This window comes from Zophobas morio, unplaced genomic scaffold (assembly GCF_036711695.1).
Source record: "Zophobas morio isolate AGI-343-1 ecotype UQ-CSIRO unplaced genomic scaffold, CSIRO_AGI_Zmor_V1 ptg000030l, whole genome shotgun sequence".
Lineage (NCBI taxonomy): Eukaryota > Metazoa > Arthropoda > Insecta > Coleoptera > Tenebrionidae > Zophobas > Zophobas morio.
The window spans coordinates 5,448,349-5,460,556 of NW_026972135.1; the positions used below are offsets into that span (position 1 = coordinate 5,448,349).

General features: G+C 30.6%; 1 protein-coding gene across 3 annotated transcripts in view; it reads left to right on the top strand.

Moving 5' to 3' along the window:
* LOC135138742 (uncharacterized) overlaps positions 1 to 12,208 on the top strand; it is a 340,017-nt gene that overhangs the window by 151,982 nt on the left and 175,827 nt on the right. The window lies entirely within an intron of this gene.

The window sequence follows — 12,208 nt, forward strand, 5'->3', positions numbered from 1 at the left end:
GCTGTTATATTAAAAATAATACATGACTAGAGAGCGAAAAGTATGCAGCAAAATTTTGAGAAATATGATCATGTAATATGCATGAAATTTGTGCAAATATGGTGTAACTTTATTAATAATATCTGGTTGACCGAGCTTCACTCGGCTCGTTTGGTAGTATTAGATCAGATTAGGACAGATAAATATGCGTATAGTATGCATTTTGAAGTACACGCGCTACTTAAAAATACACATTAAAAAAGAAATTCCATAAGCAGTCTTTGTTTTAAATACTGATGAGTGACATGTAGAGATTAAAGAAAAAAAAACTGGAATTATTGTTTGACATTTATTAAAATCTCATTTGTTACCCAAGTTCTCTCTCTGTCGTTCTTTTCTTTTTCCTAGTTCTCTCTCTCGACTCTAGAAAAAGGTCACAACCACATTCTTACTGCCAGAAGAGTTTCGCCTCTGGTGTGGTTAACATATTGAGTTACCGTGCTCTTTTGCGTTATTCCTAATTTCTCAATCTCAACCCTGCTCCCGAAGATGCCACTTACGAAAGTGTGCGAAACGTTGAGTCCGAAAACTCAAATAACACGGTCCCATCTCGGAAAACGAGCACATATTGACTCCGACCGTGGAACCTCTGAAATGAATGCTTGACAACATTACCTCAATTCAACGCACTTTCGTGTGACTTTTATCCGCTCACTGTTTAGTTTTCTCACCTCAGAAGGTGAATTCTAACGTCCTCTATACAGTGGAGTATGTTTCGGTACGTACAATTGAAGATAAAAAGGTACGTCAAACGTACTGTCAGACTGTCACCCAAACTTCTCATATAAAACAATCTCATGTTCGTGTAGTGTCATCTGATGTTGCCTAGCAACAAATATAATTCACTGCCTGAAAATTGCTGAAAATGCATGAAGCTGTAATTTTCAGAAGTTAAAACTATGATCAATCGATTTTTTGACCCAAAAAACCCCTAACCTGTAAATTTCATCGAAATCGTTAGAGCCGTTTTCGAGAAACCCATTACATATATATATATATATATATATATAAATATATATATGTTAATGATAACTTTCGACCTCAAATTCTCTCACGTATATATACTTTTGGGCTCAAATTGGAAGTTTCGGCCTCGCCGTAGCTTTTGAGGCCGAAGTGACTCACACATTCAACGTAACATTTGGACTCACGCATATCCAGTGACATCTTTTAACAGTAATTTTAACAATTTTGGTTTGAGAAAAGATTGTTAAGTATAAAAGTTGGTTGCATAGATGATTTACTTAACAAAGCTAATATTATGACTAGGTTTTATATAAATGCGGGAAGTTGTTTGAAGGTAGTAATTTCCAGAAGAATGTTGGAAATTTATCTAAAATTAAAGAAAATATAAAGCAACTGAAAACAATTGGACAGTAGAAGAGCCAAAAATTCAGAAAGAAGTTAGAGAGTAAGAAATAAAAAAAAAAGATACACAACAGCTATAGAATGTAAGAAACGGAAAGTTGAGGACATGGAATGAAGACAGGGAAATTTGGATGAAAAATTTTACAAAGAGAGTTGGAATTAACTTAGCAAGGAAGCATAAAGAGAAGGGGTGGTAATTATAAAAAAAATAGAGAGGGAATGGAAAAGAAAAGCGGGGAGGACAAATGGGGTTTAAAATTGCTTGTTTGAAATATTGCATTATTAAGAAAAATAAACAGAATTTATTTAATGAGTACATAAAATTTTGATTTTGTGTGATTAACAGAAACATGGATACTAAAGAGTAAGGGGAATAAATTGAACAAGGAAAAAGGAAAAGTTGAGGGTGAAGCAAGTGGGGGATCCATAACAGGGGTGACAAAAGATATAAAACAAATCGAAGAGCGGGTAATAGAAGTGGAACGCATAGTGGAAAGAAAGATAAAAGAAAAAAAGAATTTGCATATTGTATTGCATTGGAATTACAAAAAATTTGAAGAAAAAAATTTAAGAAAAAATTGAAGAGTCTAACGAAGAATTTCTTCTGATAGGAGATGGTTTTAACGCCAAAATAGGCAACAAAAGCAGGGAATATAGCGGAGAACGCACAGAAAAATCTAAAGATAAAATTTTAAATAAAGACAGAAAATTTCTATGGAAATTAATTGAAGAAAGAGTTTGGTAGTCTTGAATGGGGTGAAGGAGGGGGATGAAGATAAAGAATTTACCTGTATATGTAACCCAGTAGCTGATGAAGAAGCCGAAACATTTAAATTAGGAGAAAGAATTGATTCCGACCACATGCTATAAGAAGTAAAATTGAGGGATAGAAGTAGAAAAGTCGGAGTCACAAATAAGGAAGTAGATAAAAAGGAGAAGGGAACTGAGCATTATAAAAGATGTTGGAAATTGAATTCAAAAGAAGTAAGCTAAAATAAAATAGAAGAATTAAAAATAACAACTGAAAAAGCAGCAATAAGAAAAGCATTTATAACGAAGAAATCAGAAAAGAGAAACAAATGGCGGGTTAATAGATGCAGAGATTTAAAAACATAAGAAAGAAAATGTTTACGAAGGTGTAAAAAGGGAAAGATAAAAAAGAAGAGTACTGTCCAGCAAGAAATAATAACAGGTCGGTGTGAATAAAAAAAAGAAGAGATTCCGAAAGAAGAAATAAAATAAAAGCCATAAAATCAGAGCAAGAACCAAAATAAGGAAAAACAAAAACATGATCAGTGAAGAAATGCTAATAATACAATGGAAGTACCATTTCATGAAACTAATGAGTGGAAATGAGAGTACTGTAGCGCAAAAGAGTTAAACCGAGAATGCTGAGAGAGAAAGAATGGCCGAACATTACAGTGGAAAAAATATGGAAACAAGTTGGAGGGTCGAAAAGAGGGAAAAGACCAGGGAGGAATGGATTGGTAAATGATGTATGGACGTTTAGAACGGATGATTTGATTGAAAGACTGTGTGAAATAATGAATGAGATGTGGAAAAGTAAAGGTCTCCTCGAAAGTGGCAACAAGGACAAATATGTCCAATGGCGAGTATAAAGGAACCTAGGTACAATGGGGGTTATACTCGTCTAAAGATAATATCAGAAACAACGCCAAGGTACCTAGAGAGAGAAAGAACGAAGGAGAAAAAGTAATTGCTAGACAGAGGGGTGGACATGAAGAAAGAAACAATAACTTTTGCTTAAGCGAAAGCAGAAGAATATATAGGATGTGTGGAGAAGTGCAAGAGACTTTAGAATACATGCTACAAGACTAGAGCGAAATTAAAGAAAAAAGGAAAGTATAACAGAAATATTGAATGAAGATGGAAGAGAAGCAGGGTGGATGAAAGGAGTGGAAAAGAGCGGAGTAAGGCTGGAGCAAAGGGGATGCGATAAAAGAAGTAAATTGTAAAATCCTTGATTGTTGACCATTATTATTGCTATATCACACCAAAATAGTATAAATAAAAATAAATAATTGGCAGAGTGGTGAACTATCTAGCCTAAAATTATTTTCATCTTTTGTACAATTCGGCCTCACAGAATCGTAGAAAACAACTTTCAAACTTACAACCCAAGCTAAAATTAACTTAATAGCAGTTATTTTAATAACAAATAAGAGAAATAAACCTACAAGAAAAAGTCATAATTATGTTATTAATTATGAAGTAACTATTAAAAAAATCTAAAGATTGTGATGCCAAAAGTTACTTTAAATCAAATAATGGCTTTCATCCATAGAAACTTTTGGCCTCATAATTACATGACGAATAACTTTCGGACTCATGTGCTAACATACATTAAAGTACAAGGTACATAAATAAATCTAAAATCGGAAACCCAAAATTTGGTCAAATCGAGGCAGTAAAATTCATGTGAATCAATATTCGGTGCTATATATTCAGGCACACCCCCAAGTGTAAAGATTCAGATTTTTTCCATAATACGAAACATTTTGTATGAAGTTAAAACAAAATTAGACTGTGAATGGTAGAAGTATCTGTAGACGCATTCATAAAAATATTTTTTATTCAAAGTTAAAGTGATAATTTACATTTTTTAAATACTTGCTACTTAGCCAAATATAAAGGACGACAGGTCCAAAGTTGCTATTAATGAGCCAATTATTTTGATATGTTTGTTTCCATATTAGCGTGGGTATAAAGTTGGGTTAGGTAGTTCTGCAATCAACCAATTATTTATTTTTATTTATACTATTTTGGTGATACCAGTTTCAGGGTTCATCCCCTTTCTCAGCCACCTCGTCAGTAGACTTATAACACATTAAAAATGTCAATATTTGGTTAGATTTTTAGACTTATTAGTGTTAATATTATCTGGAAATTGATGTGCCGTTTTTTGATCCTAAAATACTTGATTTTTGACCATTATTCTTGCTATACCACACGAAAATAGTATAAATAAAAATAAATAATTGGCTGAATGTTGAACTATCTAACCTAAAATTATTTTCATCTTTTGTAGACTTTGGCCTCACAGAATCGTAGAGAACAACTTTCAAACTTACAACCCAAGCTAAAATTAACTTAATCGCAGTTATTTTAATAACAAATAAGAGAAATAAACCTACAAGAAAAAGTCATAATTGTGTTATTAATTATGAAGTAACTATTAAAAAAATCTAAAGATTGTGATGCCAAAAGTTACTTTAAATCAAATAATGGCTTTCATCCATAGAAACTTTTGGCCTCATAATTACATGACGAATAACTTTCGGACTCATGTGCTAACATACATTAAAGTACAAGGTACATAAATAAATCTAAAATCGGAAACCCAAAATTTGGTCAAATCGAGGCAGTAAAATTCATGTGAATCAATATTCGGTGCTATATATTCAGGCACACCCCCAAGTGTAAAGATTCAGATTTTTTCCATAATACGAAACATTTTGTATGAAGTTAAAACAAAATTAGACTGTGAATGGTAGAAGTATCTGTAGACGCATTCATAAAAATATTTTTATTCAAAGTTAAAGTGATAATTTACATTTTTTAAATACTTGCTACTTAGCCAAATATAAAGGACGACAGGTCCAAAGTTGCTATTAATGAGCCAATTATTTTGATATGTTTGTTTCCATATTAGCGTGGGTATAAAGTTGGGTTAGGTAGTTCTGCAATCAACCAATTATTTATTTTTATTTATACTATTTTGGTGATACCAGTTTCAGGGTTCATCCCCTTCCTCAGCCACCTCGTCAGTAAACCTATAACACTTTAAAAAAGTCAATATTTGGTTAAATTTTTAGACTTATTAGTGTTAATATTATCAGGAATTTGATCTGCCGTTTTTTGAGCCTAAAATACTTGATTGTTGACCATTATTCTTGCTATACCACACGAAAATAGTATAAATAAAAATAAATAATTGGCAGAGTGTTGAACTATCTAACCTAAAATTATTTTCATCTTTTGTAGACTTTGGCCTCACAGAATCGTAGAAAACAACTTTCAAACTTACAACCCAAGCTAAAATTAACTTAATAGCAGTTATTTTAATAACAAATAAGAGAAATAAACCTACAAGGAAAAGTCATAATTGTGTTATTAATTATGAAGTAACTATTAAAAAAATCTAAAGATTGTGATGCCAAAAGTTACTTTAAATCAAATAATGGCTTTCATCCATAGAAACTTTTGGCCTCATAATTACATGACGAATAACTTTCGGACTCATGTACTAACATACATTAAAGTACAAGGTACATGAATAAATCTAAAATCGGAAACCCAAAATTTGGTCAAATCGAGGCAGTAAAATTCATGTGAATCAATATTCGGTGCTATATATTCAGGCACACCCCCAAGTGTAAAGATTCAGATTTTTTCCATAAAACCAAACATTTAGTATGAAGTTAAAACAAAATTACGACTGTGAATGGTAGAAGTATCTGTAGACGCATTCATAAAAATATTTTTTATTCAAAGTTAAAGAGATAATTTAAATTTTTTTAAATACTTGCTACTTAGCCAAATATAAAGGACGACAGGTCCAAAGTTGCTATAAATGAGCTAATTATTTTGACATGTTTGTTTCCATATTAGCGTGGGTATAAATTTGGGTTAGGTAGAGTTCTGCAATCAACCAATTATTTATTTTTATTTATACTAATTTTGGTGATACCAGTTTCAGGGTTCATCCCCTTCCTCAGCCACCTCGTCAGTAAACCTATAACACTTTAAAAAAGTCAATATTTGGTTAAATTTTTAGACTTATTAGTGTTAATATTATCAGGAATTTGATCTGCCGTTTTTTGAGCCTAAAATACTTGATTGTTGACCATTATTCTTGCTATACCACATGTAAATAGTATAAATAAAAATAAATAATTGGCAGAGTGTTGAACTATCTAACCTAAAATTATTTTCATCTTTTGTAGACTTTGGCCTCACAGACTCGTAGAAAACAACTTTCAAACTTACAACCCAAGCTGAAATTAATTTAACAGCAGTTATTTTAATAACAAATAAGAGAAATAAACCTACGAGAAAAAGTCATAATTGTATTATTAATTGTGAAGTAACTATTAAAAAAAATCTAAAGATTATGATGCCAAAAGTTACTTTAAATCAAATAATGGCTTTCATCCATAGAAACTTTTGGCCTCATAATTACATGACGAATAACTTTCGGACTCATGTGCTAACATACATTAAAGTACAAGGTACATGAATAAATCTAAAATCGGAAACCCAAAATTTGGTCAAATCGAGGTAGTAAAATTCATGTGAATCAATATTCGGTGCTATATATTCAGGCACACCCCCAAGTGTAAATATTCAGATTTTTTCCATAATACGAAACATTTTGTATGAAGTTAAGACAAAATTAGACTGTTAATGGTAGAAGAATCTGCAGACGCATTCATAAAAATATTTTTTTATTCAAAGTTAAAGTGATAATTTAAATTTTTTAAGTACTTGCTACTTAGACAAATATAAAATACGAGAGTTCGAAAGTTGCTATAAATGAGCTAATTATTTTGATATGTGTGTTTCCATATTAGCGTGGGTATAAAGTTGGGTTAGGTAGTTCTGCAATCAACCAATTATTTATTTTTATTTATACTATTTTGGTGATACCAGTTTCAGGGTTCATCCCCTTTCTCAGCCACCTCGTCAGTAGACTTATAACACATTAAAAATGTCAATATTTGGTTAGATTTTTAGACTTATTAGTGTTAATATTATCTGGAAATTGATGTGCCGTTTTTTGATCCTAAAATACTTGATTTTTGACCATTATTCTTGCTATACCACACGAAAATAGTATAAATAAAAATAAATAATTGGCTGAATGTTGAACTATCTAACCTAAAATTATTTTCATCTTTTGTAGACTTTGGCCTCACAGAATCGTAGAGAACAACTTTCAAACTTACAACCCAAGCTAAAATTAACTTAATCGCAGTTATTTTAATAACAAATAAGAGAAATAAACCTACAAGAAAAAGTCATAATTGTGTTATTAATTATGAAGTAACTATTAAAAAAATCTAAAGATTGTGATGCCAAAAGTTACTTTAAATCAAATAATGGCTTTCATCCATAGAAACTTTTGGCCTCATAATTACATGACGAATAACTTTCGGACTCATGTGCTAACATACATTAAAGTACAAGGTACATAAATAAATCTAAAATCGGAAACCCAAAATTTGGTCAAATCGAGGCAGTAAAATTCATGTGAATCAATATTCGGTGCTATATATTCAGGCACACCCCCAAGTGTAAAGATTCAGATTTTTTCCATAATACGAAATATTTTGTATGAAGTTAAAACAAAATTAGACTGTGAATGGTAGAAGTATCTGTAGACGCATTCATAAAAATATTTTTTATTCAAAGTTAAAGTGATAATTTACATTTTTTAAATACTTGCTACTTAGCCAAATATAAAGGACGACAGGTCCAAAGTTGCTATTAATGAGCCAATTATTTTGATATGTTTGTTTCCATATTAGCGTGGGTATAAAGTTGGGTTAGGTAGTTCTGCAATCAACCAATTATTTATTTTTATTTATACTATTTTGGTGATACCAGTTTCAGGGTTCATCCCCTTCCTCAGCCACCTCGTCAGTAAACCTATAACACTTTAAAAAAGTCAATATTTGGTTAAATTTTTAGACTTATTAGTGTTAATATTATCAGGAATTTGATCTGCCGTTTTTTGAGCCTAAAATACTTGATTGTTGACCATTATTCTTGCTATACCACACGAAAATAGTATAAATAAAAATAAATAATTGGCAGAGTGTTGAACTATCTAACCTAAAATTATTTTCATCTTTTGTAGACTTTGGCCTCACAGAATCGTAGAAAACAACTTTCAAACTTACAACCCAAGCTAAAATTAACTTAATAGCAGTTATTTTAATAACAAATAAGAGAAATAAACCTACAAGAAAAAGTCATAATTGTGTTATTAATTATGAAGTAACTATTAAAAAAATCTAAAGATTGTGATGCCAAAAGTTACTTTAAATCAAATAATGGCTTTCATCCATAGAAACTTTTGGCCTCATAATTACATGACGAATAACTTTCGGACTCATGTGCTAACATACATTAAAGTACAAGGTACATGAATAAATCTAAAATCGGAAACCCAAAATTTGGTCAAATCGAGGCAGTAAAATTCATGTGAATCAATATTCGGTGCTATATATTCAGGCACACCCCCAAGTGTAAAGATTCAGATTTTTTCCATAAAACCAAACATTTTGTATGAAGTTAAAACAAAATTACGACTGTGAATGGTAGAAGTATCTGTAGACGCATTCATAAAAATATTTTTTATTCAAAGTTAAAGAGATAATTTAAATTTTTTTAAATACTTGCTACTTAGCCAAATATAAAGGACGACAGGTCCAAAGTTGCTATAAATGAGCTAATTATTTTGACATGTTTGTTTCCATATTAGCGTGGGTATAAATTTGGGTTAGGTAGAGTTCTGCAATCAACCAATTATTTATTTTTATTTATACTACTTTTGGTGATACCAGTTTCAGGGTTCATCCCCTTCCTCAGCCACCTCGTCAGTAAACCTATAACACTTTAAAAAAGTCAATATTTGGTTAAATTTTTAGACTTATTAGTGTTAATATTATCAGGAATTTGATCTGCCGTTTTTTGAGCCTAAAATCCTTGATTGTTGACCATTATTATTGCTATATCACACCAAAATAGTATAAATAAAAATAAATAATTGGCAGAGTGGTGAACTATCTAGCCTAAAATTATTTTCATCTTTTGTACAATTCGGCCTCACAGAATCGTAGAAAACAACTTTCAAACTTACAACCCAAGCTGAAATTAATTTAACAGCAGTTATTTTAGTAACAAATAAGAGAAATAAACCTACGAGAAAAAGTCATAATTGTATTATTAATTGTGAAGTAACTATTAAAAAAAATCTAAAGATTATGATGCCAAAAGTTACTTTAAATCAAATAATGGCTTTCATCCATAGAAACTTTTGGCCTCATAATTACATGACGAATAACTTTCGGACTCATGTGCTAACATACATTAAAGTACAAGGTACATGAATAAATCTAAAATCGGAAACCCAAAATTTGGTCAAATCGAGGTAGTAAAATTCATGTGAATCAATATTCGGTGCTATATATTCAGGCACACCCCCAAGTGTAAATATTCAGATTTTTTCCATAATACGAAACATTTTGTATGAAGTTAAGACAAAATTAGACTGTTAATGGTAGAAGAATCTGCAGACGCATTCATAAAAATATTTTTTATTCAAAGTTAAAGTGATAATTTACAATTTTTAAATACTTGCTACTTAGCCAAATATAAAGGACGACAGGTCCAAAGTTGCTATTAATGAGCCAATTATTTTGATATGTGTGTTTCCATATTAGCGTGGGTATAAAGTTGGGTTAGGTAGTTCTGCAATCAACCAATTATTTATTTTTATTTATACTATTTTGGTGATACCAGTTTCAGGGTTCATCCCCTTTCTCAGCCACCTCGTCAGTAGACTTATAACACATTAAAAATGTCAATATTTGGTTAGATTTTTAGACTTATTAGTGTTAATATTATCTGGAAATTGATGTGCCGTTTTTTGATCCTAAAATACTTGATTTTTGACCATTATTCTTGCTATACCACACTAAAATAATATAAATAAAAATAAATAATTGGCTGAATGTTGAACTATCTAACCTAAAATTATTTTCATCTTTTGTAGACTTTGGCCTCACAGAATCGTAGAGAACAACTTTCAAACTTACAACCCAAGCTAAAATTAACTTAATCGCAGTTATTTTAATAACAAATAAGAGAAATAAACCTACAAGAAAAAGTCATAATTGTGTTATTAATTATGAAGTAACTATTAAAAAAATCTAAAGATTGTGATGCCAAAAGTTACTTTAAATCAAATAATGGCTTTCATCCATAGAAACTTTTGGCCTCATAATTACATGACGAATAACTTTCGGACTCATGTGCTAACACACATTAAAGTACAAGGTACATGAATAAATCTAAAATCGGAAACCCAAAATTTGGTCAAATCGAGGCAGTAAAATTCATGTGAATCAATATTCGGTGCTATATATTCAGGCACACCCCCAAGTGTAAAGATTCAGATTTTTTCCATAATACGAAACATTTTGTATGCAGTTAAGACAAAATTAGACTGTGAATGGTAGAAGAATCTGTAGACGCATTCATAAAAATATTTTTTTATTTAAAGTTAAAGTGATAATTTAAATTTTTTAAGTACTTGCTACTTAGACAAATATAAAATACGAGAGTTCGAAAGTTGCTATAAATGAGCTAATTATTTTGATATGTGTGTTTCCATATTAGCGTGGGTATAAAGTTGGTTTATGTAGTTCTGCAATCAACCAATTATTTATTTTTATTTATACTATTTTGGTGATAGCAGTTTCAGGGTTCATCCCCTTTCTCAGCCACCTCGTCAGTAAACTTATAACACTTTAAAAAAGTCAATATTTGGTTAGATTTTTAGACTTATTAGTGTTAATATTATCTGGAAAATGATGTGCCGTTTTTTGATCCTAAAATACTTGATTTTTGACCATTATTCTTGCTATACCACACGAAAATAGTATAAATAAAAATAAATAATTGGCTGAATGTTGAACTATCTAACCTAAAATTATTTTCATCTTTTGTAGACTTTGGCCTCACAGAATCGTAGAGAACAACTTTCAAACTTACAACCCAAGCTAAAATTAACTTAATAGCAGTTATTTTAATGACAAATAAGAGAAATAAACCTACAAGAAAAAGTCATAATTGTGTTATTAATTGTGAAGTAACGATTAAAAAAATCTAATGATTGTGATGCCAAAAGTTACTTTAAATCAAATAATGGCAATCATCCATAGAAACTTTTGGCCTCATAATTACATGACGAATAACTTTCGGACTCATGTGCTAACATACAGTAAAGTACAAGGTACATGAATAAATCTAAAATCGGAGACCCAAAATTTGGACAAATCGAGGCAGTAAAATTCATGTGAATCAATATTCGGTGCTATATAATCAGGCACACCCCCAAGTGTAAAGATTCAGATTTTTTCAATAATACGAAACATTTTGTATGAAGTTAAGACAAAATTAGACTGTGAATGGTAGAAGTATCTGTAGACTCATTCATAAAAATATTTTTTTATTCAAAGTTAAAGTGATAATTTAAATTTTTTAAGTAGTATAAATAAAAACAAATAATTGGCTGAATGTTTAACCATCTAACCTAAAATTACTTTCTTCTTTTGTAGACTTTGGCCTCACAGAATCGTAGAAAACAACTTTCAAACTTACAACCCAAGCTAAAATTAACTTAATAGCAGTTATTTTAATAACAGATAAGAGAAATAAACCTAAAAGAAAAAGTCATAATTGTGTTATTAATTGTGAAGTAACTATTAAAAAAATCTAAAGATTGTGATGCCAAAAGTTACTTTAAATCAAATAATGGCTTTCATCCATAGAAACTTTTGGCCTCATAATTTCGGACTCATGTGCTAACATATCTTAAAGTACTAGGAACATGATTAAATCTAAAATCGGAAACCCAAAATTTGGTCAAATCGAGGCAGTAAAATTCATGTGAATCAATATTCGGTGCTATATATTCAGGCACACCCCCAAGTGTAAAGATTCAGATTTTTTCCATAAGACGAAACATTTTCAATGAGGTTAAGACAAA